We start from the raw sequence: 24,831 nt of genomic DNA on the forward strand, positions 1-24,831 counted from the left end.
CCGAATGGATTTCAGCTGAACTGTTGGCTAAAAGCTAAAAGCTTAAAAGGCTCTGGTTCCTGGTCTGCATGCCTTATATACCTTTCTGCTTCCTGCTATCACTTCCTGGGATTAAAGGTGTGTGTCACCATGCCTGGCTGCTTCCAGTGTAGCTTTGAACTCACAGAGATCCAGCTAGATCTCTGCCTCTGGAATGCTAGGATTAAAGGCGTGTGGTACCACTGCCTAAACCTATGTTTAACATAGTGGCTGTTCTGTTCTCTGACCCCCAGATAAGTTTATTGGGGTGCACAATAGATCAACCACAAAGTCTCATGGAATTTCAGTGGCTAGTGAGGCCTAACTAGGCTGAAGTTTATCTTACCAGGAGAATTACTGACTGGAAATGAAAAGGCAGGAATGCCTAAATTCCCAGTACAAGCAATAGTAATACAAGTAATAATAATAATAATAATAATAATAATAATAATAATAATGCCCAATAGAGCCAAGGTGCCAATTATATTGTAGCCCAAGAACCAAGGGGCTGGAGAGTGATGACATCTTCTAAATTCTTGAGTTGTCTATTAACTGTTTGGTTGTTTTATTTAATGGTACTGGGGCTCAAACCCAGGACTTTACATACGGTCCTCTACCATTGAGCTACTCCCTAGCCCTGAAAGGGTTTCAGAGTGAAAGGATCCAACGAGACAATAAACGTAATAAGCCAGCACCCATAGGAAAATAACAAGCAGATGGAAAATGGGCCTGATAGTGAAAGACCCTAACCCTTCAGGCTTACACCCCCGAAGCCCCAGGAGAATGAGGAACTAAAAAGCTAGTTCCAAGGGCAACCTGACTCAGTCATTACTCAACCACCCCTGCCACAATGTAACAATGTAAAGAGATTTCTGTTAAGAGATGCGCTCAACTGTGACTGGGATAATTGCAAGTGTTCCAGGAAAGACCACTGTAACCTTTGTGTAACCTTCACTCCCACCCTGATACCCCCCTTGAGGTTTTGGGAAGAATGTGCATGTGGACATGACTGTACCCACCCTGTGATCAGGCCATGATCTTGTGAAATTAGCCTCTAGACATAAATCAATCGAAATGAAATTGTATGTGAATTGTAATCTTATGGCTTTTGTGGGTTTTTCCTTTAAAAGTACCCGTGTGGCTGCAGTAGGCACGACTCTTGCTCTCAGGACAAGAGGAGCCTGACTGTACAGCCACATCAATAAACCTCTTGCTGTTTGCATCAACTGGACTGGAGTCTGGGTTCTTGGGGCGCCCACCCGAGAAGGTAGTACCCTGGGTCTGGGGTCTATCAATAGGAGGTTAAGTTTTAGCAAGAAATGAGAACAAATCTATGGGAAATACAGCTAACTGAACAATTACCACACCAAAGTATGAAAATGTATTACGTGCCATTTCAGTGTGTGTATGTGTATTTGTAAACAATAGAATATAAGCTGACCAAGTTAAACATAGTTGAAATTCTCCAAATTCTTATAGTAGCTCTGAATGGGACAAGCTTTAGTAAATTAGTCATGAATCTTTGTGACCTTGGATGAGGCAATGCTTTCCTAGATACTACTACACCTAAACTACAAACAAACAAACAAACAAACAAACAAACAAAAAACCCTATCTTTAGGTGGAAAAGGTAAAACTTAAATCTTGATAATCAAGAAAGAGAAAAAAACAACTCATAGATGAGAAAAAGTATTTGCAAATCATATGGCTGTCAAGATCTAATATCCAGAATTTATAAAGAGCCCCTGTCATGAACAACACAACACAACTTAAAAATGGCTGAAATAGTCTTTGAAAGAGGAGACACGGTGGCAAAAAGCACATAGAAAGATGGTCAATATTGTTATTTACTGGAGAGACACAAAACAAAGCCACAGTGTGCTATAGTTTTACACTCACTTCAATTACAACACTGGACAGCAGTTAAATGTTGAAGAGGATGTAGAGTAATCGGAAGCTTTCTATGTTGCTAGTGGTATATAAAATGATTCCTTCAGCTGGAATTCAGCTATGTCCCAGCACCTGGGAGGAAGAGGCAGAAAGATCAGAAACTCAAAGCCAGTTTCAGATGCATAGCCAGTTTGAGGCCAGCTGGGTTATATTAAACCCTGTCTCAAACAAAGATTCATTCATTGGCAGTTTCTCCATAAGTTAAGCATAGAATTACCTATTACCTAGCAATTCTCCTATCTACCTACCTACCCAAGAGAATAGAAAGTGTGTGCTCAGATGTCTTCAGCAGCATAATAGTAAAAAATGTCCAGACCTTGATTGATGGATAAACAAAGGATCTATGAGTGGAATAATATTCAATCATAGAGGAAGTGCCAACACATGTTATGATATGGGTGAACCTTGAAGATATGCTAATTGAAATAAATCAGACACATGAGTTATTTAAAAATCCATTTCTATGACATGTCTAGTATAGACAAGTCCATATGGAACATGAGGTTAGTGGTTGCCAAGGAGCTGGGAAGAAGAAATGGGAGTGACTGCCAGTGGTGACAATGTTTTCTTCAGGAGGAGATGAAAATTTTCTAGACTCAGTGATGATGGTTGTGAAAGTCCTGTGAACCTCAGAAAAACCACTTAATTTTATACTTTTAAGATGAGGAATTTTGTGCTGTGTGAGTTATATCTAAAAAGCCATATATTCTTAAAGTACTCATATGTTTTACAGTTTTTCTATCATGCATTTTTGGCAGATTCTGCCAGTGTTATGGTGAGAAAAATCTAAGTACTAGAAACAGGACCTGGGTTGAAGTCCAGTCTGCCACTTCACTGGCTGTGTGGTCTTGGGAACACTAGTTAATGTCATGGAACTCCATTTCCTAATCTGCATGATGAGATAGATGATGTGTTGCCCCAAGGCTGCTGTGAGAATGGGCACAATGTGGGTAAGATGCTGTTAGGTCCAGAGAAGCTGGATCCTTTGAAATATTGAGCACACACACACACACACACACACACACACACACACACACAACACATACCATACAACACACACACACATATACACACACACATACACACACAGAACAAACACAGGGTGTGTGTGTGAGAAAAAGATTGATGCAATAGCTGACATTCTCTACAATAAGGTGATAAAATATTATTATGAACACATTTGCATAATGAAAAAATAGTGGTGGTTTGAACCTGGAAGATGGCGAGTCTGAAGTTCTTCAGTGCTGGAGTTAGTAGCTGTAATCTTAGCTCTGTGACTTCGGACTTCAGCACATGTGTGGGGTACTCCATTCATACGAAGTGAAAAATGCATCATACCTTTGAGACTTGGTTTCTGGAGAACAAAACAAAACAAAACAAAAACTCTTTTTGAAACAGAACAGAAAGAGGGTAAACCTTCCAAACCAGTGGGAAATGGAATAATAGATACAAAATATATGAGGGAGTTAAAAAGCAATATAGGCAGTAGAGAAAAAAATGACAGTGTGTAAGAAGGTATGGATTTATGGTGATCCTTAGAGCGATTACATCAGTTGCAGACAGTCTAAATCCTAATGAAAAGCCAAAGGCCGTCGGGTTAAATAGATTAAAGAGAAAGCCAGTGTGTGTTGGTTATTTATTTATTTATTTTTTGTCAAACTGATTCAAGCTAGAGTTTATTGAGAAGTGGAACCTCAATGAGAAAATGCCTGGTAGACTGGCCTGTAGGCAAGCCTGTGTGGCCTTATCTTTTTTTTTTTTTTTTTAAAGATTTATTTATTTATTATGTATACAGCATGTATGACTGCAGGCCAGAAGAGGGCACCAGACCTCATTACAGATGGTTGTGAGCCACCATGTGGTTGCTGGGAATTGAACTCAGGACCTCTGGAAGAGCAGTCAGTGCTCTTAACCTCTGAGCCATCTCTCCAGCCCCAGTGGCCTTATCTTGATTGATGACTGATATGGAAGGGACCACCAGTTCACTGTGGGTCACGGTATCATTCCTGGACAGATAGTCTTGGAGTGTATAAAAAAGTAAATTAAGCAAGCCAAGAGTAAGCCAGTAAGCAGTGTTCCTCTATGACAATGGTTGAATGACTCTTTCACAGGGGTCACACATCAGATATCCTGCATATCAGATATTTACATTATGAGTCATAAAAGTAGCAAAATTATAGTTATGAAGTAGCAATGAAAATAATCTTATGGTTGAGGATCACCACAATGTGAGGAACTGTACTAAAGGGTCACAGCTTTAGAAAGGTTGAGAATCACTGCTCTATGGTCTCTGCTTCAGTTTCTTTCTTTCTTTTTTTTTTTTTACAATTTAATTTAATTTTACATATCAGCCATGGATTCCCCTGTCCTCCCTCCTCCCACTCCCCCCACACTCCCCTAGTCCACCCCCTATTCCCATCTCCTCTGGGGCAAGGACTCCCCTGGGGATTCAGCTCAACCTGGTAGATTCAGTCCAGGCAGGTCTAGTCCCCTCCTCCCTTCACCTAGGCTGAGCAAAGTGTCCCTGCATAGGCCTCAGGTTCCAAACAGCCAGCTCATGCACTAAGGACAGGTCCAGGTCCCTCTGCCTGGGGCCTCCCAAACAGTTCAAGTTAATCAACTGTCTCACTTATCCAGAGGGCCTGATCCAGTTGGGGGCTCCTCAGCTATTGGTTCATAGTTCATGTGTTTCCACTAGTTTGGCTATTTGTCCTGTGCTTTTTCCAATCATGGTCTCAACAATTCTCGCTCATACAAACCCTCCTCTTTCTCGCCAATTGGACTCCCGGAGCTCCACTTGGGGCCTGGCCGTGGATCTCTGTATCCGGTTCCCTCAGTCATTGGATGAGAGTTCTACCATGACAGTTAGGGTGTTTGGCCATCCTATCAGCAGAGTAGGTCAGTTCGGGCTTTCTCTCAACCATTGCCAGTAGTTGATAGTGGAGGTATTTTTGTGGATTTCTGGGGACCTCTCTAGCACTTCACTTCTTCCTATTCCCATGGGGTCTTCATTTATCATGGTCTCTTTTTCCTTGTTCTCCTTCTCTGTTCTTGATCCAGGTGGGATCTCCCGCTCCCCTAAGCTCTCTTTCCCTCGACCCTTGCCCTTTATTACCCCCTCCTCACGTCCAGTTTGCTCATGTAGAGCTCATCCACTTCTCTGTCATTGGGTGATCCCTGTGTCTTTCTTAGGGTCCTCTTTTCTAGGTAGCCTCCCTGGTGATGTGAGTAGCAGTCCAGTCATCCTTGTTCCACATCTAGTATCCACCTATGAGTGAGTACATACCATGTTTGTCTTTCTGAGTCTGGGTTACCTCACTCAGGATGATTTTTTTTTTTAGATCCATCCATTTGCCTGCAAACCTCATGATGTCATTGTTTTTCTCTGCTAAGTAGTACTCCATTGTGTATATGTACCACATTTTATTTATCCATTCTTCAGTTGAAGGGCATCTAGGTTGTTTTCAGGTTCTGGCTATTACAAATAATGCTGCTATGAATATAGCTGAGCATGTGCCCTTGTGGAATGATTGAGCATTCCTTGGGTATATGCCCAAGAGTGGTATAGCTGGGTCTTGGAGATTGATTCCCAATTTTCTAAGAAAGCGCCATATTGATTTCCAAAGTGGCTGTACAAGCTTGCATTCCCACCAACAGTGGAGGAGATTTCTCCTTGCTCCATATCCTCTCCAGCATAAACTGTCTTCAGTGTTTTTGATCTTATCCATTCTGACAGGCGTAAGGTGGTATCTCAGAGTCGTTTTGATTTGCATTTCCCTGATGATTAGGGATGTTGAGCAATTCCTTAAATGTCTTTCAGCCATTTGAACTTCCTCTGTTGAGAATTCTCTGTTTAGTTCTATAGCCCATTTCTTAATTGGACTGTTGGGCATTTTGATGTCTAATTTCTTGAGTTCTTTATATATTCTGGATATCAGCCCTCTGTCGATGTGGGGTTGTGAAGATCTTTTCCCATTCTGTAGGCTGTCGCTTTGTCTTGTTGACCATGTCCTTTGCTCTACAAAAGCTTCTCAGTTTCAAGAGGTCCCATTTATTGATTGTCAGTCTCAGTGTCTGTGCTACTGGTGTTATATTTAGGAAGTGATCTCCTGTGCCAATGTGTTCAAGACTACTTCCTATTTTCTCTTCTATCAGGTTCAGAGTAGCTGGATTTATGTTGAGGTCTTTGATCCACTTGGACTTAAGTTTTATGCACAGTGACAGATATGGATCTATTTGCAGCCTTCTACATGTTGACACGCCAGCACCATTTGTTGAGGATGCTTTCTTTTCTTTTCTTTTTTTTTTTTAAAGATTTATTTTATTATGTATACAGTGTTCTGCCTACATGTATGCCTGCGGGTCAGAAGAGGGCGCCAGATCTCATTACAGATGGCTGTGAGCCACCATGTGGTTGCTGGGAATTGAACTCAGGACCTCTGGAAGAACAACCAGTGTTCTTAACCTTTGAGCCATCTCTCCAGCCCGAGGATGCTTTCTTTTTTCCATTGTACAGTTTTGGTTTCTTTGTCAAAAATTATATATTCATAGGTGTGCGGATTAATGTCAGGGTCTTCAATTTGATTCCATTGGTCCACATGTCGGTTTTTATGCCAGTACCAAGCTGTTTTTATTACTGTAGCTCTATAGTAGAGCTTGAGATCAGGGGTTGTGATGCCTCCAGAGGTTGTTTTATTGTACAGGATTCTTCAGTTTCTGCTTCTAGGTTCCTGCCTTAGTTTCCCTTAATGACAAACTGATCTGGATAAGTAAGACAACTAAACCCTTTCCCCCTCCTCCGCAACCAAACTAAGACATAGTATATACAGCTTCCAAGAAACTCATCTGAAATAATGATGGCTATATTGTTGTGTGTGGTGTATGTATTTGTACATGTCTGTGTGTTCATATTGTGTGTTGCACATGAAGGCCAGAGATTGATGTGGACATCTTCTATGATCTTCACATTATTTTGAAGACATGGTCTTTCACTGAACATGGAGCTCACTAGACAGGCCAGCAAACTCTCAGGCTCCTCCTTGTCTCTGCTTCCCCAGTGTCAGGGTTACTGGTGCATCCCACTGTGCCAAGATTTCACGTAGGCGCTGTGGATCTGAACTCAGGCTCTCATACTTGTTTGCCAGACACATGACCAACTGAGCCATCTCTCCAGCTCCCGATATGGCTATATTTTTAAAGACCACTTTTCTAGAGAGGTCCACTGAAGCATAATAATATAACATCTAAGCTCGGTGAGATTGGGAAATGAGGAGATATCTGAAAGGAAGTTGACTGTGAACTAGTGAGGATGGAGGATGGGCATGTGGGGCATTTTAGATTCTGTGAAAATTTATGTACTGGAGACCTTCTGTAACACATTATGATGAAATTGGGTTTATACCCCAAATAATATGATAATGGTGTAATATTAAAATCACAATGTGATTTGTCATCTTAATATATAAGGAACAAAGATCTGAGACTCTAAGGCTATTCTATAAAGCATGCCATAGTAGCATGAATATTTCACAATTGGAGCATCCAACTATGTTACTGACAATCACACAGGTATAAAAAGTTATAAGCAGATATCTCAGTTACTTTTCTATTGCTGTGATAAGACACCATGACCAAAGCAACTTACAAAAGAAAGCATTTAATTTGTAGTTCATGGGTCCAGAGGATCTGAGTCTATGATAATGGACTCATAATGACAGAAAGCATGGCATGTGCAGATTGGTGGTCTTGGCACTGGAACAACAGAGAACTCACATTTTGATCCACAAGCGAGAGAGAGAGAGAGAGAGAGAGAGAGAGAGAGAGAGAGAGAGAGAGGGAGAGGGAGAGAGAACAAGCTGGGGGTGGTGTGGGGTTTTAAAATCTCAAACCCACCCCTAGGAACACACCTCCTCCAACAAGTTCAGACCTCCTGATCCTTCCCAAACAGTTCCACTAACTGAGCACCAAGTATCAACTATATGAGCCTATGAGAGCCATTCTCACTCACACCACCCAGCAGAAGAACTATTTCACAAATTAAGGAAAACGTGAAATGTGTACAGGGATATGTCATTGTGGTTGGCAATTACATTTACACAACTTTAAAACCATAGTCGTAAGAAATATTGTGTTGGACAATTCACATCTTTGGACTACCGTGGGTCATCCCAGCATATGTAATGGCCACAGGGACAAGATCAAGAAAGATCTTAACTTTCACAAGTATAGGTGTGCCAAAAAGAAAAACAGGGACTTTTTTTTAATTTGTGAGGAAGTGTCAACATGTTTTTAGTGGTGCTGGGAATTGAATACAGAGCCTTGGCAAGCTGGGTTAACATCCTACCAATGAGCTAATATCCCCAGATAGGCCCAACATTTTTATAGACATACACAATGATAAGGTACCTCTGTGTAGTCAACTTTAAAAAAAAAAGTGAATTAGAACTCTCTAAAAATCTTTATGTAATTTATGCCTCCAGTATCATAACGATTCAAAGGTGAAAAACATCGAGAGTTATTTTTTATTAAGATGCTAATTTAAGTAGGAATAAAATGGTATGAAGGAAGATAAAAAAACAAATTATTTGACAGATGAAAGGTTCATTATAGGGACAGGTGAACAGCAGCAGCACAGATCTAGACCCTGAGAGCAGACTAAAACTTCCACAGCCGCCAGCTGTAATTTGAAGCCTTGCTTGGAGATGAACAGCTCCTGTCTTCTTTTAGGTCATGGCTCCCCTCTAAGAATACATCCATTTTCTTTGAGGTGCTGCTCATTTCTCATTTTAAAGTTCTTCTGATTTGACATGGGCTCTATTGTTAGGGGTGTGTGTTAATAAATAAAGTTGCCCAGGGGTCAGAGCTATTAGCAAGCCATAGGAAAGCAGGGCAGTGGTGGCATACGCTTGTAATCCCAGCACTTGGTAGGCAGAGATAGGTAAGTCTCTGTGTGTTCAGGGATACAGCCAGTATTGGATACACATGCCTCTAATCTCAATACCAATCATGGAAAACCTGGAAGTCTATACAGACAGGCCGTGACGAGGCGGTCATGTGGTTGGGTTTACAACCAATGAGAAGGTAGAACAGAAATTCTATATAAGGACTTTAACACAGAAAGTAGTTCTGGTTCGGAGAGGTAGGACTACCGCAGGAGGAAGGGTAAGGTTTTAGCTCTTAGCTCTGACCTCTTGGCTTTCTTCTTTGCATTGGTTCTGTGTTTCTTATTTTATAAGAAGGTTTGTTACATCTACAGGTGTATGTACCCCATCCTGCAATGCTCTCACGTAGGTTTGGTGCAAATAGTGCAGGTATCGGAACAGCACACTTTCTCATGAATGTCTTATTGTCTGACAGGGGACGATGTATTTGGAACCAGTCAGTAACTCCAACTGTCTGTTCCAGGCAAATGCTGCTTGGATTCATTAAGAGGTCCTAGGATTCTGCTGGAAGGAGTCCAGGAAATGCCAGTGGAGATTTCCATCATTGGTGTGTCACATGTCATTTGCTCAGAACTGATTTCTTTGCTCCTCTGATGTTGCCATTTGTGAAAACAGCAATTGTGGCTGGAGGGGTTTTGCTTCCAGGCGTTAGTTCCACATTTAGGATTTGAATCTTTCAAGATTGTGGCCTGGGGGATTTCAGAGTTTAGGGAACTTGTCCATTCGGGATTTTAGCATTCATTCTTGTGTCTTGGGGTTGTGACACTAGTGTTTTACAATGGTGCCATCTCCCCTGAGGGAATGTACTCCAGAGATACTTTCTGCATGTTCTCCAAGGTGTTCCCTTGCTACTCATCATAAGAGGGAAATGTTTATAAATCAAGCAGTAACTGCACACTGCAGAGACCACACAGCTGTCAAAAACCATGAGGGGAACATGCACAGGTCGAGGGGTAACCTCAAAACATGCGGGGTGAGAGAAGAAAATGGGTAAGATCTACAGTAGAAACCATTTATGGACATTTAAAATTTGTGTCTAACAAAAACTACACAGTTTAGAAGGCTAGGTTCATATCCAAGGGTAATCTTGAGGAAATTCCCTAAGTACCTGTGTTGATGGACAGGGAGGACGGGGTGGGATGGAGAAGGAAACCAATGACAGACTCTGTGTGGTTATGGTCTGGTTATCCTGCTCTCTGACCCTAAGGCCACCACTCTCCAAATGGAAGCCCCTGTCATGAGAATGATTGATGTCACTCACGATGCCATTGGTGGGTAAGGATAGGAAAAGGCAGGACCAGATGACCCAATCTCTATGAAACAGGCTTTTCTAGGGCTGATGATATTTCTAAGTTAGGTGAGGTGAGATAAACACATTATTCAGCTCATTCTGCTAGCAGAGAAGGCTAGGAGGATGCTTCCAGGCACACCTTCCGATTGTGGAGACACAGTAGAGTAGAAAATGCACACGCAGGAGGGTAGTTAAGCCAACTGCCTCCTGCTTTCCCTCCAATGTTTTGCCCGCAGTGGACACTAAAGCCCATTGAGTACATGCGCATCTCTGGGCAAGCATCCTCCTGGGTAAAATATAATGACAAATAATAATATCTGCCACCTCTTTTGACTCCAACACTGTGAGTCAATGAAGCATTCAAAATTTCGCACTAACTTGTTTTTCCATCTCCACAGAGAATAGAAGAGGAGTTGATGAGTCTTGCAATGAGAGAATTGATTAAATTTAAGGAAGAACTTTCCTAAACTGAAGGGTTATTAACCACTGGAATGGCTTTACAAGGAAGCTGGGACTCTTGCTCCCTTGTGATCATTTGGGAGAGGCAGCAGCTGCTGTGGGCAGCATGCACTTGCTGAGAGCTGTCCCACAGAGTGTAGAGCTAGGAGCTCTGAGGGTCCAGATCCTGGGGTGACTGCTATTTGGTGTATAGAAATGGAAGGAAATGTCTGGGAATAAAGTGTCTTTTGTCTCAGAGGACTCTTGCCTCCTCAGCCTCTTGCCTTTTCTCAGGTTGATGCAGGGCAGGCAATTGGCCTCCTGTGCTGTTGACTCCTCTCCCCAGTCATGAGGATCAGGCTCTGTCTGACCCTGTATCTAAGTGTGCCATTCAATTTGGGGGGCAGGCAGTGGTCATCACTACCACTGAAGTCACTCAATGAGGTACTTCCGCCTAGATGGGCTAGCACACCACACCGCATGTTCATGCTCACAGAGTTTGCCCCACAGCAAACTGAGGCCACTCTTTGTGGCCATTCCAAACTGATTCTAAGAGTTTCTTCTGGTAGATTCTCATGACATATCTTGTTCCCCTTCCCATAGAAGATCTTGGTTTGATTTGGATTATTTGACTACAAAAGCCCAAAGGCCACTATTTATTTAGAAATATTAAGAATCTGCAGCAAAATGAGATTGAGATTTTGTAGAAAGTTCAAGGTTTCCCATTTAGGGAGAGAGTCCACAAAAGATCCCATTAGCCAAGACATGCCTGGTTAGTCTTATTTTTCAGGCCAAAGGCAAAAAAACATCCAAAATGTCCAGAGACTCTTTAAACTGACCACCCTGTGAGAAATGTCTATGTAGAACTCCTGCTGTGTCTGGAGTATTTTCTATTAACTGAATGTTCACACTGAGATTAACAGATGAACTTGTGAAGAAAATGACTGGTTATAAATGTGTTGTTGTTTTTCAAATGGCAAATCTTAGGTCTGTTACTTCTGACCCTTGATGGCAGAGAGATGGGAAGGGTTGATAATAACACCGTGAGATATGGATTATGATCCAAGCATAATAGATAAAGCCACAGGGGCCCAAAGAAGGGCAATAGCTTTCCCCCAGCACACAGTGATTTGGTGGTAGAGCTGGGATTCATTGGGTTGAAGCAAATGTGGATCTTGGAAAGGAAACAGGATTGTACTGGAGTGATGGAGGCAGGCAGGCTGTCAGAACTGCAGGATAATGTTGTGTCCGGTGTCCCCTCAGGCTGGAATTCACTAACCAGCTGCTAAATCTGAACCCAGAGATTTGGATTTGGTGGGCCTGGTGTTTGGAGTTGGATGCTTCATTTGTAATGAGCTGCTCTTCTGGCATGGATTGAGAAGCACAGTGTAGGGCCTTCGAGCCCTGACTGCCTGTGAGGTCTTATGGAGCAAGGCAAAGGTTCTGTCTCCTCACTTTGTGTTCTAGACTAGTACCTGGAACAGGGAGACGTCAGCAAACACTCCTCACAGAACTGCTATTTTGTTTGAGTAGCCTGTTCCCCCTGTGTTAACTGTTGTGCTTTCACGGCTGGTGATTGGTATTTTATCTAGGGCATCACATCTGGAGCCACAGGACAGCATCTGCCCCATAGAAAAGTAGTTAACTTTGATTACTTAGTTAAGGTGTCCTACAGTGTCTCCATTGTCTGGTGAGTGCTCTGGGTGCTTTTTTCCCCTTGAAAATAATAATAATACAAAAAATAACAACATGTGGTGATTCAGTTTAAAAAGATCCCACAGAACCCCCCACAGCCTCATGATGGAGAGCGATCACCAGCTTTCTTTCTGAACCCCAAGGGAGCCAAGTGAACTTCTGTACAGACTCCAAACTGTGCACAGCCATTTCAGAACCTAGCAGAAGGCAAGGAGTCTGACAGAACTGAGCTGTGCTGGGAACAAACCCATCCAACCAGTCACTGAGAAGTTCTGCCCAGGTCACCAGGGTTTCCTCCAGCACTTTGGTGAAACCAAAAAGCAAATAACAGAATCTTCATTAATTCATTCTATTGTATGACCCCTAGCTAGGCTTAAGATATGTCCTTTGATTGACAAGTCCTGAATAAATGCCAGAAAACATTGCAAGGATTCTATACATTGTTGAGAAGGCATCTGGAAGATAGTGACATAGACATGTTTCCATCTGTCTGTCTATCTGGCAGTCCATCCATCCTTTGGACCAGTGGCTGCTTCTTGAGTAGCCATCTCTGTTTCTAGAGACCCAGACACAGAGCCAGGGAGGAAGAAAGGATGAAACTCTCCAGTAATAAAAGGAAATGTAGTTCTGTCCTGATGGTGAATAAGGAAAACCCTTAATATCCTGGCATTTATATATATATATATATATATATATATATATATATATATATATATATATATATATATGTATATATATTATATAGTGGTATTTATAAATACAGAATCTACTGGGAAAAGGTAATTTTACTTTTGTTGTAGGGAAAGGAAAACAAAGAAATATAAGTTGGTCATTTATTAGACATGAGCACAAGCTTGGGAGGTGAGGGGCTGCTCAAGGTGGTGTTTCATAACGACAGTGGGATTTGTAGCTGGCGTAGGGCACAGACCATGTAGTGGCTGGATACTGTCCTCTGCCTTGAGCTTGTGGAATTAGGTCAGATGAGCCCGAGGGACCTAGTGAGAAAGACTAGAGAGTTGTTCACAGACCAGCCTGTCCAAGGAGCAGAGTCTGCAGACAGGAGTCTAACCTGTGCCCACCCGAGCAAGTCCCTGCTACCAGGGGAAGCCAGTGTCTTGGCAGTTCGATGCCAGGGGCTGGGAAGGGACTGAAGCAGCAGGACTCTTTCTGACTCAGTGCCCAGGCTCCTGGGAACAGTTGGGATTTCTGCTGTTTAAGGAACTAAATTGCTGGAATCTCACTCACCCTTTGATAATGCTCCCCAAGATGGTACTGAATGTTGATCAGGGGAGTTTCTCCTGGTGTAGAGAAATGGGCAGCTGTGGGGAGAGGACACGGAGGAAGGAGCCCATCTTTTGAGCCCTTTCTTCAGGGGTGGGGAGCACAGAGTCTGACAGCTGGCACCCTGGAGTCTCATGGGCAATGGGCCTGCTTCAAACCAAGCCCGTGGAGCAGGGTTTCTCCGGGGTGGGGAAAAGTCTCGTGTTCCATATTTTTTGTAAGGAAGAAAAACATTTAAAAACTTTTTATCTATCTATCTATCTACCTATCTATCTTTATCATCATCATCATCATCATCATCATTATCTATCTATCTATCTATCTATCTATCTATCTATCTATCTATCTATCTGCCTCTCTCTATCTGCCTCTCTCTGTCTATCTATCTATCTATCTATCTATCTATCTATCTATCTATCTATCTATCTATCTATCTATCTATCTATCTATCTATCTATCTTTTTCTAAACTAGGTCAGCTGATCCAAGTGACTAGTAGCAGCGTATGCGTTCACGTGATGCCGGATGAAAGAGTGAAGCACGGGGTGGGGTGGTGGCGGGGTGGGGGGTGGGGAGAGCGCCTAACTGGTGTCGAGTATGACAAGAGTCACCAAGTCACAGAAACATGGAGAAAAACAAAGCAAGAACAGTAAAACGTCCAAGAAGCCAGTGCGGATGCGACAGGAGTTGCGCCAGTCTCCCTCACAGCCGCTCATCACCAGAACAGAACAGCCGCGGCTTACCCCATGTGAAACACCACACCCGGAACTCATTCGTATGAACTTCACATGAAAGAGTCTAAACTCGCAGATACACAAGACAGCAAATAGATAGGCGGGGAGGAGAAAAAGAAGGATAGAAACGGTTGCGTTTTAAACCCGGGACAAATGGCTAAGGCGCCTGTTTAACCTGTCAAAGCGGACCTGCAGCCTCCAGGTTCTCCTGTGTCCCTCAGTCCCTGCCTGTTACAGGCTATGGCTGGCATACCCTGTCCTCTACCCCTGAACTCTCCAGCCCAGAGGCTGGGCTGCCCTTCCCTCAGAGGCTCTTCTCCTGGATAACCCAGACATTTGGGTTACCCGCCCCTTTTGTACCGTTGGCCTCCTGCTGGCGCTGCACCTGGGGTGCCCCCTCCCCCGCCATGGCACAGCTCAGTCTGGTCATGTCCACTCTGGACTCTTCCAGATGCCCCTGCCTCTACCTATGCTCTCCTTTTTATCTACAATAACCCTTCTCCTCCACCCTTCCTAGGAGCAGTCATGTCTTTTTCCTTCCGTTTTATTTCTTTTTTTCATTCAAAACAATAATTGCAATGGTCCCAAGAACTCCCAACCAACTTTCTGGGCCTATTTAATATAGAGTTAAATGATCCTTGTGGACTTAAGTCTGTTCTAGATGGGACAAGTTGTATATATATTTTAACTCTGAGTTTCTAGACTAGAAGTTATGGTCTGTTGTTGGTGGTTTTTGCTCTTTTGGGGGGCCTGCCACCCAGCTCCCAAATAAATCACACAAGGAGGCTTATTCTTACTTATAAATGCCCAGCCTTAGCTTGGCTTGCTTTTTGCCAACTTTCCTTAACTTAAATTATCCCATCTACCTTTTGCCTTTGGGCTTTTCCTGTTCTCTTACTTCTGTAAATCTTACTCTTGCTCTGTGGCTTACTGTGTAGCTGGGTGGCTGGCCCCTGGAGTCCTCCTTCTTTTCTGGCTACTTCTTTTTACCTCTTCTCCCAGATTGCTCCTTCTATTAATTCTCTCTGTCTGCCAGCCCCGCCTATCTCTTTCTCCTGCCTTGCCGCTCAGCTCTTTATTAGAACATCAGGTGCTACAGACAGGCACAGTAACACAGCTTCACAGAGTTAAATAAATGCAACATAAACAAAAGTAACACACCTTAAAATAATATTCCCCAACAAAAGTCATTTTACTTTGTTGTGGAACCTGGAATATATTTGTTCAGAAAACCTTTTGCCTCATAGAACTGCAACTAATTCTAAAGTTTCAAGATAAAGCTTGCGAGTACCTAGAGACTGACTTATCTAATATGCATGACACAGGGGACAGGCTTCAGCTGGAGCACAGGTGTGTTTGGGTTTAAATCAGTCTATTCTTGTTACAAATTATATTTCCTGTCTTGAGAGTTATAATCTGAGATTTTACACAGACCTTTGAAAATAGCATCAATATGATTCATGCAGAAATTATCCAGAGCCACAAGGGCCAACTTGCCACCTGGAATCCACGCAGGTTACAAACAGGTGACTGAATGCATTTGGTACTTTTCAAATTAAAAAGAAAACTCTAGAAATAGAATTTGAAGCATTTGAGCCAATCCCAAGGCTGCTAGACGGATTATGGTTTTGTTTTGGTTGGTATGTTAGACTTTTTGTTAGTGTGACCACACACCTGCTGGAAAGCAACTTAAGGAGAGAAGGATCTGTTGGGGTTCACAGTCTCAGAGGTTTCGGTCCATCACAGCACGGGGCCATGGCAGAGTCATGCAAGCAGTTTACTCACATCATGGCTGCCATGGTGAGAGATGTCGCACTGCTCGGCTTCCTCCTTTTAGTCTACCCAGAACCCATCCACCAGATGGCGCTGTCCACATTCATGGCAGGTCTTTCCCCCAAGTTCATCTTTGAGAACACAAACAAAACAGAACTCTGCTTCTCTAGCTAACCAAGTTGGTGGTCAAGGTTAACAGTGGTGATTACGCCCTCCATTTCCTGGACTTCCTTCTGTACAGTGAGCACTGGTTTGGGCTTAGGATGGAACCCCGTGGAGATGTCACAGAAGACAAGAGAGAAAGGACAGGCCACATAGGAAATAGAGCAACAGCCCCAGAATGGGGACCAAAAGAACACCAGGTCCTGGAAAACAAAACAGGCAAAATTACAAAGAAAGAGGAGGCTGAGCGGTTCTGTGCCACTGAGGATCAAGATTGAGAATATAGTGATCATGACTTCTACGGCAAAACGGGATATGAGTAGGCCTCATAATATATGTTAACAAAGCATGTTAATGAAATAATGTCAGCCACACTACTGGCTTCAACTTTCTCCGTACTTCCAGGACCTGCCTCAAAGGGCACCTAAAGGGCCAGCACCTGCTGGCTGTAGTTATCCTCAGAGCTCAGTCCAGCTCTCTGGTACCTGCCTTAAGTATATTGGATTAAAATAATAGTAATATTGGACTTGCCAGGCATAGCGGCTTATTCCTGTAATCCCAGCACTTGGGAGGCTAAGCAGGAGGATTAGCCACAAATTCAAGGTCATCCTGGGCCACATAGTGCCCCTGTCCTTGGTTCACCCAGCCCTGAACAGAAGCTACCTTTTCCAGTGGACACCTCTATGATCACCTTCGAGTCCCCCCATTTGTCTTCCAGACATCCTATGCTTTGTAAGGAATATGAAACTCTCTCTATTGGAATCACTGTATGAGTTCTGTTTCCAAAAAGACTCTTAACACAAAAGCACGATTTCAAGAAAGAACTGAGCCCGTGAAACCCAGAGTAGCCCTTAGTTGAGACACACAGGGCCACGAGGGGAACAGGCTTGGAATCTGGCTTTGGACATACAAGATGAAGGGTGGATATGAACTACTGGGGGTGAGTTGGTGCTCACAGGCAAAACCTGGGCTGACAAGCCATGGGCAGGCCCCAGACACAGGGGCTTAGCCACCCCAGACTCACTGTCTGGAGACACTCTGGACCTTTTTATCCCCTTAGTCCTAATGACGGCTCGGAGAAGGGCCTCATAAACGTGTTCCGCCAAGGACGCATGGTAAACTGTCAGTGTTTGTTGAATAATTGTGCTTACAACAGTAAACTGCTTTGAAAACAACCTTTGCCAGGAACTCAGCCCACAGGTCAGGGAGGGACATTGATGGAAACCTCCACATCCCCTAGCAGGTCAAGCAGGTACAAGCGGTCCCTTGGAATGTTTGGGGCTCTGAGGCCTGGTCCCCACCCAAAGTTGGTGTTGGGATGCAGAGCTTCAGTTTCAGCACAGAGCATGGGCCCCCTCTCTCTGAGCCCCCCAAGAAGAAAGGACGGTTTTCCCACCTAGCATTCTTTCCCCTTTCCACTGGGGCCTCCTGCTTCCCAGCCGCTCCAAGTTCTGGTGACTTATTCATTATTCATCGCTCATCTTTGTTCTTAGGAGCAGGGCTCCCCTGGGGCTAGTCCCATCTCTGGGCTGCTTGGACAATGGCAGGTAAGGCCCTTCCTGCTTTGGTCAGGAACTGAGTGAAAACTAATGCCCCGACCCTGGTGTCCCAGGCGACCCCGGTGGGGTGACACCAGTCGAGGGCCTCTGGTGTCAGGTGTCTGTCGTGATTCTGCTTTTGCTTGTCCCCCGCAGCAGCCTTGGAGGTGAACAGTGAACACAACGAAGACAAAACAGGGTAAGGAAGGATTTCTCACGCTCCTTCTTCTACTTGGGAGAACCAGGCTGAGGCCAGTCGGACGTGCAGAGGGAACGGGAGGCTTTGCTATGCTTTACTTGTTTCCGTCCTGAAGAATTTACACACACACACACACACACACACACACACACACACACGTGCACAGGCACTAGTCTGTGACCAAAATCATGTCAGCTGTGGTACAGAGTTAAAATCAGTGAGGTTCATTATATTTGGTTTAAATATGGTTGAAAAATTTTCACTGTATATCCCTTTTTGTTTGATTGTTTGAGGTGTTCTTGTAAAAAAAAAAATCAACAGCTGGGAATTTTAGTGCAATTCCAAGTGAGTACTAAGCATGTAAAATTATTTGCCATCTAACTAGATCCCTGGGTGAAACAGTTAGTTAAGTTCTCTCTCTTCCTCCCTCTCTCTCTGTCTCTGTCTCTGTCTCTGTCTCTCTTTCTCTCTCTCTCTGTGTGTGTGTGTGTGTGTGTGTGTGTGTGTGTGGTGGGGAAGAGTGAGACACTGGGGATCAAACCCAGGGCCTTGTGGATGCTAGGCAGGTACTTTTCATGACACTAACATTCCCATCCCTTTTCTATTGGATCTTGTTGAGACAGGATCTTACTATGTGGCTCAGGCTAGCAAGGAACCCACTACATAGCCCAGGCTAGTCTCAAACTTTTCATCCTTTGGTTTCTGTCTCCCAAGTGCTGGGAAGATAGATGTGTCCCATAGTGGCTCAGCCCCTCCATATGCCTGCTGCTGCTGCTGCTGGACTCAGGAATTTCAAAGTTTCTATTCTCCAAGGCTGTGTGTGACCTTCCTGCCTGTAAGTAGTGTTCTGGGACCCTGGGTGCACAAATTCTTCTTTGGGGGTTCAGATGAGATAATGCAGCGTTTTTCCCAGTACCCCAAAGTTTTGGCCTGTAATCAGTCCCATGACATATCTCACGTGCTGGGAAGGCGAGGAAAGGAAGGAGGTCTTATCTCTTTTCTGGGGACCCATCCCCCCTCCCCCACTTCCTCAATGCCAAGGAACAACAAGCTTATGGAAGGACACATGGGTTGTCTTTAAGGTGATGATGGTGGGATCACTAGGTTAGGACAGTGGAGGAGAAGAGAGGCCTGTGGGTCTCATTCTTATTATAATCGCTGCTCTAGCATGGCATTACGTCATACTTGGCTACAGAGCTGGCCAAGTCTGCCTTTACTTGTCTGTCAATCCCCAGAAGAAATGAGGTGAACAAGAGCAGTCTCCATGCCATGAAGTCAGGAAGCTTTTTAAAAAATAATACTTTTTATTCTTTGAAAGTTCCATACCGTTATACAATGTATGTTTACCACATCCGTCTACCGCTACCTCCCTCTTGTATCCCCATCTCTCTTCCAGCGTCACGCCCCCTTTCTTTGTTGTTATTAATAGCTCCCTGGGTCCAATTAATGCTGCCCTTATGCACATGGCTGTGTGGCCATCAGAGTGATCGTCCCTCCCACAGCAGCCACCAACTGCCATCGGCTCCTTTGATAGCCGTGGGGTCTCAGGTCCTCTTCCTCAAGCCATGCTCGAATTTTGACTGGCTTGATCTTGGGCTGGTAACCACTGCTGCTGTGAGTTGATGTGGATGATAACCATGTCATGTGCAGACATCAGCATTTCCCAGCTCTCCTCCCTGTCTGCTGGCTCTTCCAATTCTTTTCCCATCCTCTTGTGCCAAGTTCCCTGAGACTTGGAAGTGGTTGATATAGGTGAGCACTGAGAGTTATTTCTAGTTAGTACTTTGACCAGTTATGAGTCTCTATGTTAACCACTACTCATGTAAAAAGGAACCTTTCTGTCCAAAGTTGAGAGCAGCCCAAATCCATGAGTATACATGTGTGTATTTAGAATGCAGTCTGAGAGCATGGCCATTTCGCATAACAATGGTAAGGTCTGCCCTCAGGACTGTGGTCTGCCTAGTTACGGGCTTTTGGCCAGGTTTACAATCCCAGGCGCAGAATCCCTTCTGTGGCTCAGGCCTCATGTTTAATCAGAAGGTGATTGGTTACCCCCATAACCTCCATACCACTGTTGCACCAGTGGATATATCTTGTTAGCAGGTCAGTGTTGAGGCATGCAGGGGCCAGCGCTAGGTAAGACCATAAAAATTCAGTTAGAGGGGGAAGTAAAACACAGTAATGTGGAATAAGGGAGGGACTTTACTTGGGGTTAAAGGTTTAAGTGGTGTCAGAGGAATTGTGGAGACGACAAGGTAGAGGTTGGGTTAATCAAAACTAAGGATATATGAAAAGAAACTTTATGGAAATCCACTAGTTGGTAAAATAATTAAAATATGTAAACAATAGCCGAACTACCCCTGAGTGGCCGAGAACCTACTAGTTGCTTGGTCCTTGAGGCTGGGTGTCTCAACAGTTCACATCTGATTCTAAAATCCTGAAGGATGCTTGGAGAGCTGCTGATTCTTAGTGATAGAGGGCTGACGTCAGTGAAGGAGTCGTCATCATCATCATCATCAGCAGCAGCAGCAGGGTAGATCAGCTCCCCAGCAGAAGGGAAGGCCAAGCAGGCAAGAGACAATCTTCCTTCTTCGAGTGTCCTTTAAAAAAAAACCAAACAAACATCTGGCCCGGCAGTGGTGGCGCACGCCTTTAATCCCAGCACTCGGGAGGCAGAGGCAGGCAGATCTCTGTGAGTTTGAGGCCAGCCTGGGCTACAGAGCGAGTTCCAGGAAAGGCGCAAAGCTACACAGAGAAACCCTGTCTCGAAAAACCAAAACTAAAACCAAAAAAAAAAAAAAACCCAAAAAACAAACAAACAAAAAACCCATCTGGGCTGCTCTGGGGAGCTGCCACTCACATTTGGTGCGAGTCTTCCCACATCAGTTAAGGGGAACAGGACAGTTCCATAGCGAAGGTTCTTCACGCCAGCATTTCTAATTTGTGCTTAGATGACATTTAACCAACCATCCAACTGGGTGTCACTGAAGACTTTGCTCTGCTCTTTGACTAGAATGAAGCACACTGATTGCCCACTGATGCAAAAGCCACCGTGGTTTTGTAGGGACAAGTCCATGCCTGTGGGTATTTCTCTGACGTATTACTCACTAGTACTTCCTAGCCAAAAACTCCTGCCCTGAACATTTGGACACCCCCAGTCCATTTTTCCACAGCTCTGGTCATGGGCTTGGCCAGAATCTTTCAACAGATCACAAATGGGCATCCTCTTTGTCTTTTTGCCAAATACGCTTTTATGTAAAAAAGGCAGATGCTATGAGAAGATAATTCCAGACTGAGGAGGAAGCATAATGGAAAATGGAATACACAGATATATCAACTGTGGCGCTAAAATTCCACAATAGACGTGATTCTTGTGTTCCTAGCCCTTTATTTTGAAACCGGAAAACAATGATGCCAATTCTCTCCCGCCTCCCCTGGCCCTCTCTTTCTTCCTTTTACTATTAGTAGATCCGATGTCATGTTCAGTGGCCTTGTGCCAAGAGGTTATCGCAGGCTCAGGTGCATCTAAGACAGTGTACTGAAGAGCCATAGAACAGGAGCTCCTTAAACAAATGTCAAGGACCCCAAGACTGAGCGATCATCAGTGGGGAAGGAGCCCTTAAGATGATGTGAGGACAACCCACCGACTTGTCCCCACCCACGTTCCACTCCTCTCTGTTTCTTTCATCCTCTTTTTCTCTCCAACAGTGAACTTTGCATACTAGAATGTTAACTGTGTGGACATTCATTGAGAAGGTTCTGGAAGGATGTGTTCCCTGCTCCCCACACCACTCTGTTTTAACTGCAGTAGCTTCTGAGTGAGGAGACTACGCAGGAGTTTTTCCTCCTTCATCAATGTCAATACTCTTGAATTTTCTAAAGTGAATACATATTTCATACATATATGTATATAGAATTCTTAAAAATGGAAACAAAAATGTGGTCTTAGTCATCTTACAGGGAAAGGTACAAGCACGTGCAGCGTGGACTGAATTGCCTGTGGGGATGGAGGCTTGTTCTCTGTGGTTTGTCAGGCTGAGGGCAGTGGCATAGAAAAGGTGGGATTTTCTATGTGTTTCTGGAGTGAGCAGTTAATCAGACAAGGTTCTGTGTTGAAGGGAAGGCAATTCTGAAGGAGACAATGTCCCATTTTCCAAATGACTTCCATTAAAATTCATTCCACTTGACATTAAGTAAAACGTTAGCAGATTATAACTAAAAAGATACGATTTAGACCGGACCTAATATATATGTCTCTTGTTTTAAGCTCTAAGAATCTTTTATTAGAAATAATGTTAAGAAGAAAAGTCCAGTGGTTGTCTCCACACAAAAATAAATCTGATTTTTTTTAAAAGCAAATGTGTATTCTGTGGGAATACTAAATATTAACATTTGGTCACATGTTAAACGTATCTGTACAGCCAGTGTGGGGTGTACAGAAAGTTCCCTTCTCTCTCTGACACCCTGTTTCTTTCTAGGAGAAAGGCTAATGGATCTCTCTGGAGGTGGTGGCTGCCTGTGGAGGGCGGGGGTGGGGGTGAGGGTGATGAGATAGGGATGGTGGGGGGGGTGGGTAGGGTGACCTTCTTGTCTCCCCACTCCACACAATCTTGGTGTTCAGCCAGGCGAAGCAGATGGGCCAGCGGTGAGGCAGCCAGCCACCTGCGAGTTAGCCAGCTAGTAAAATGCTACGCTGCTTCTAGCAGGAAGAGTCAAGTCAGCTGTGGCTTCCCTGGATAAAGGAGTTTCCCGAAATTCTCTCTGTGGCTCGGCACTCCATGACATTAGTGATGAGAATCCACATCCAAATTCTTTCCCCAAATCTCTTGTCTAGCTGTCAAGTCTCTATTATAGCCCGCTGATGTCTGTAGAAGATTTTTTGCTGAATGAATCTTCTCTTCTTCTTTTATTTTATTCTGGATAAGAAATCATCAATAGTTAAGGGCTGCAGTGGTCACAGTGACTTGAGGGGCTGAGGCATGGCTTTTGCTTACAGAGTAGTGACTTTACTCACTGGGTAGGTTGAGAATAATCTTGGGAGGGAGTAACCTTTATTTTGGTCCAATGAAAGGACTTTATTATTTATTTATTTTTTTTTTAGAGAGAAGCTCTTAAATAAATTTTTTAAAAATGTTAAAATAATACTTCAAAAGTCTGAAATTTCCAACACAGGAACTCCTCGAGCAGCTGATGCATCAGCTAGAACATCCCCTCAAGTGTGAGGAGTCTGCTGACTTCTCTACGTATGTGCGCTGCTCCATCTACGATCCTGTTACCATTCCTGGAACAGCACTGTTTGTGAATGGCTTGCCCCATGGAGACAGTGGGTTATCTGCCTAATAGTGATGGGTGACCCTGTGTGTCCCTGCTACCATCCCTGTGTGCCCATGGTGCTCACATCAGCCTCTTGGGCTCATTTGAGAAACTAGAGCCCCAGACAGCGACTCCAGAAATGACTGCCCTTTAGGTGCTTTGGGGGCCACTATTACCTCATCTGCTATACTTCCTACTTGCTCCTTCCTTCTTCTCATTCAATATAGATTTGATAAAACGTTAAGGAGTAAGTGAGGTCTGTACTGCCTCCTGTGCAGAGATTGCATGCCTGTGTTGATGACGGCATTTGTTTATCAGATGGTCGGCTGCCTATTAGACTGTCTCTGCAGTCTGCTGGCCACCTTGATTGGATACTAGCAGGAAATTATTTCTTAATGTAATTTTATGCTTAATTTATAGATTTGATGCCTATGCTTTGTATCATTATTTCTGCTAGCTTTGAAAACTCTATTAATGCTTTAATTGTGCTTTTTTTCTTTGTTTTTTTCTAGCCTAAGGCTATCTGATGGGTAGACAGAGTTTTGTAGATTAAATAAGTAGATGTGGTTCACTCACAGAGAAAAAGAAAATGAGAGAAAGAAAACTGTTTTTTTTGGGGGGATGGTTATAATCAGTTTCCTAATTTAAACAAAGATCCATGCAGAGCATGGAGCTCTGGGCTCTAGACTGTACCATCGCTTTTGGAAATGATGGAGTCTTATCTCTCTAGCCTCCACTATGCTGACCTTGGACATCAGAAACTTTTCACCCTCATGTGAAAAAAGGAATGAAATAGTTCAGAAACCCGAAGGCATGTAGACACTGTTCTTGCCAGTTATCAACCAGTTATAGGAACCTGGGCAAGCGATCGGCCTTCTCTGGGTGTCCGTTTCGATAGCCCTAGGAGTGTCAGTGATAATATCTATTTTCCCTGCCTTTCTAGGATCTTCATAAGACATGGCAAAATGGCTGCAAAGCTGTTTGCTAAACTGCAGGGCAAAGAGAAGGAACAGGACTTATGGTGGCACTCCCCTGTTCACATGCTGCACATACGTTATATTGACCTTTGTATGTCTACATATGTTGAGACAGGATCTCACTATGTGGTCCTAGCTGGTCTGGAACTCTCTGCATAGACCAGGCTATCACTGAACTCTCAGATATCAGTCTACCTCTGCCTGCTGAGTGGTGGGATTAGAGGCGTGTGCCACCATGTGCTGCCCTGACTATCGGGATTATATATATCCTCACACAGACAAAACACCAATAGACATAAAATAAAAATAAATCACTTTAAATTAAAAAAGATTAATTTATTTTTATTTTATGTGATTGGGTGTTTTGCCCGCATGTATTTTTGTGTACCACTTGCATGCAGTGCTTACAGAAACCAGAAGAGGGCATCAGATCCCCTGGAACGGGAGTCACAGAGGTAGCAGTCCATGTGCATGCTGGGAACCAAAGCCAGGTCCCCTGGAAGAGCAACCAGTGCTCTTAAT

This window comes from Peromyscus eremicus, chromosome 4 (genome assembly GCF_949786415.1).
Source record: "Peromyscus eremicus chromosome 4, PerEre_H2_v1, whole genome shotgun sequence".
Taxonomy (NCBI): Eukaryota; Metazoa; Chordata; class Mammalia; order Rodentia; family Cricetidae; genus Peromyscus; species Peromyscus eremicus.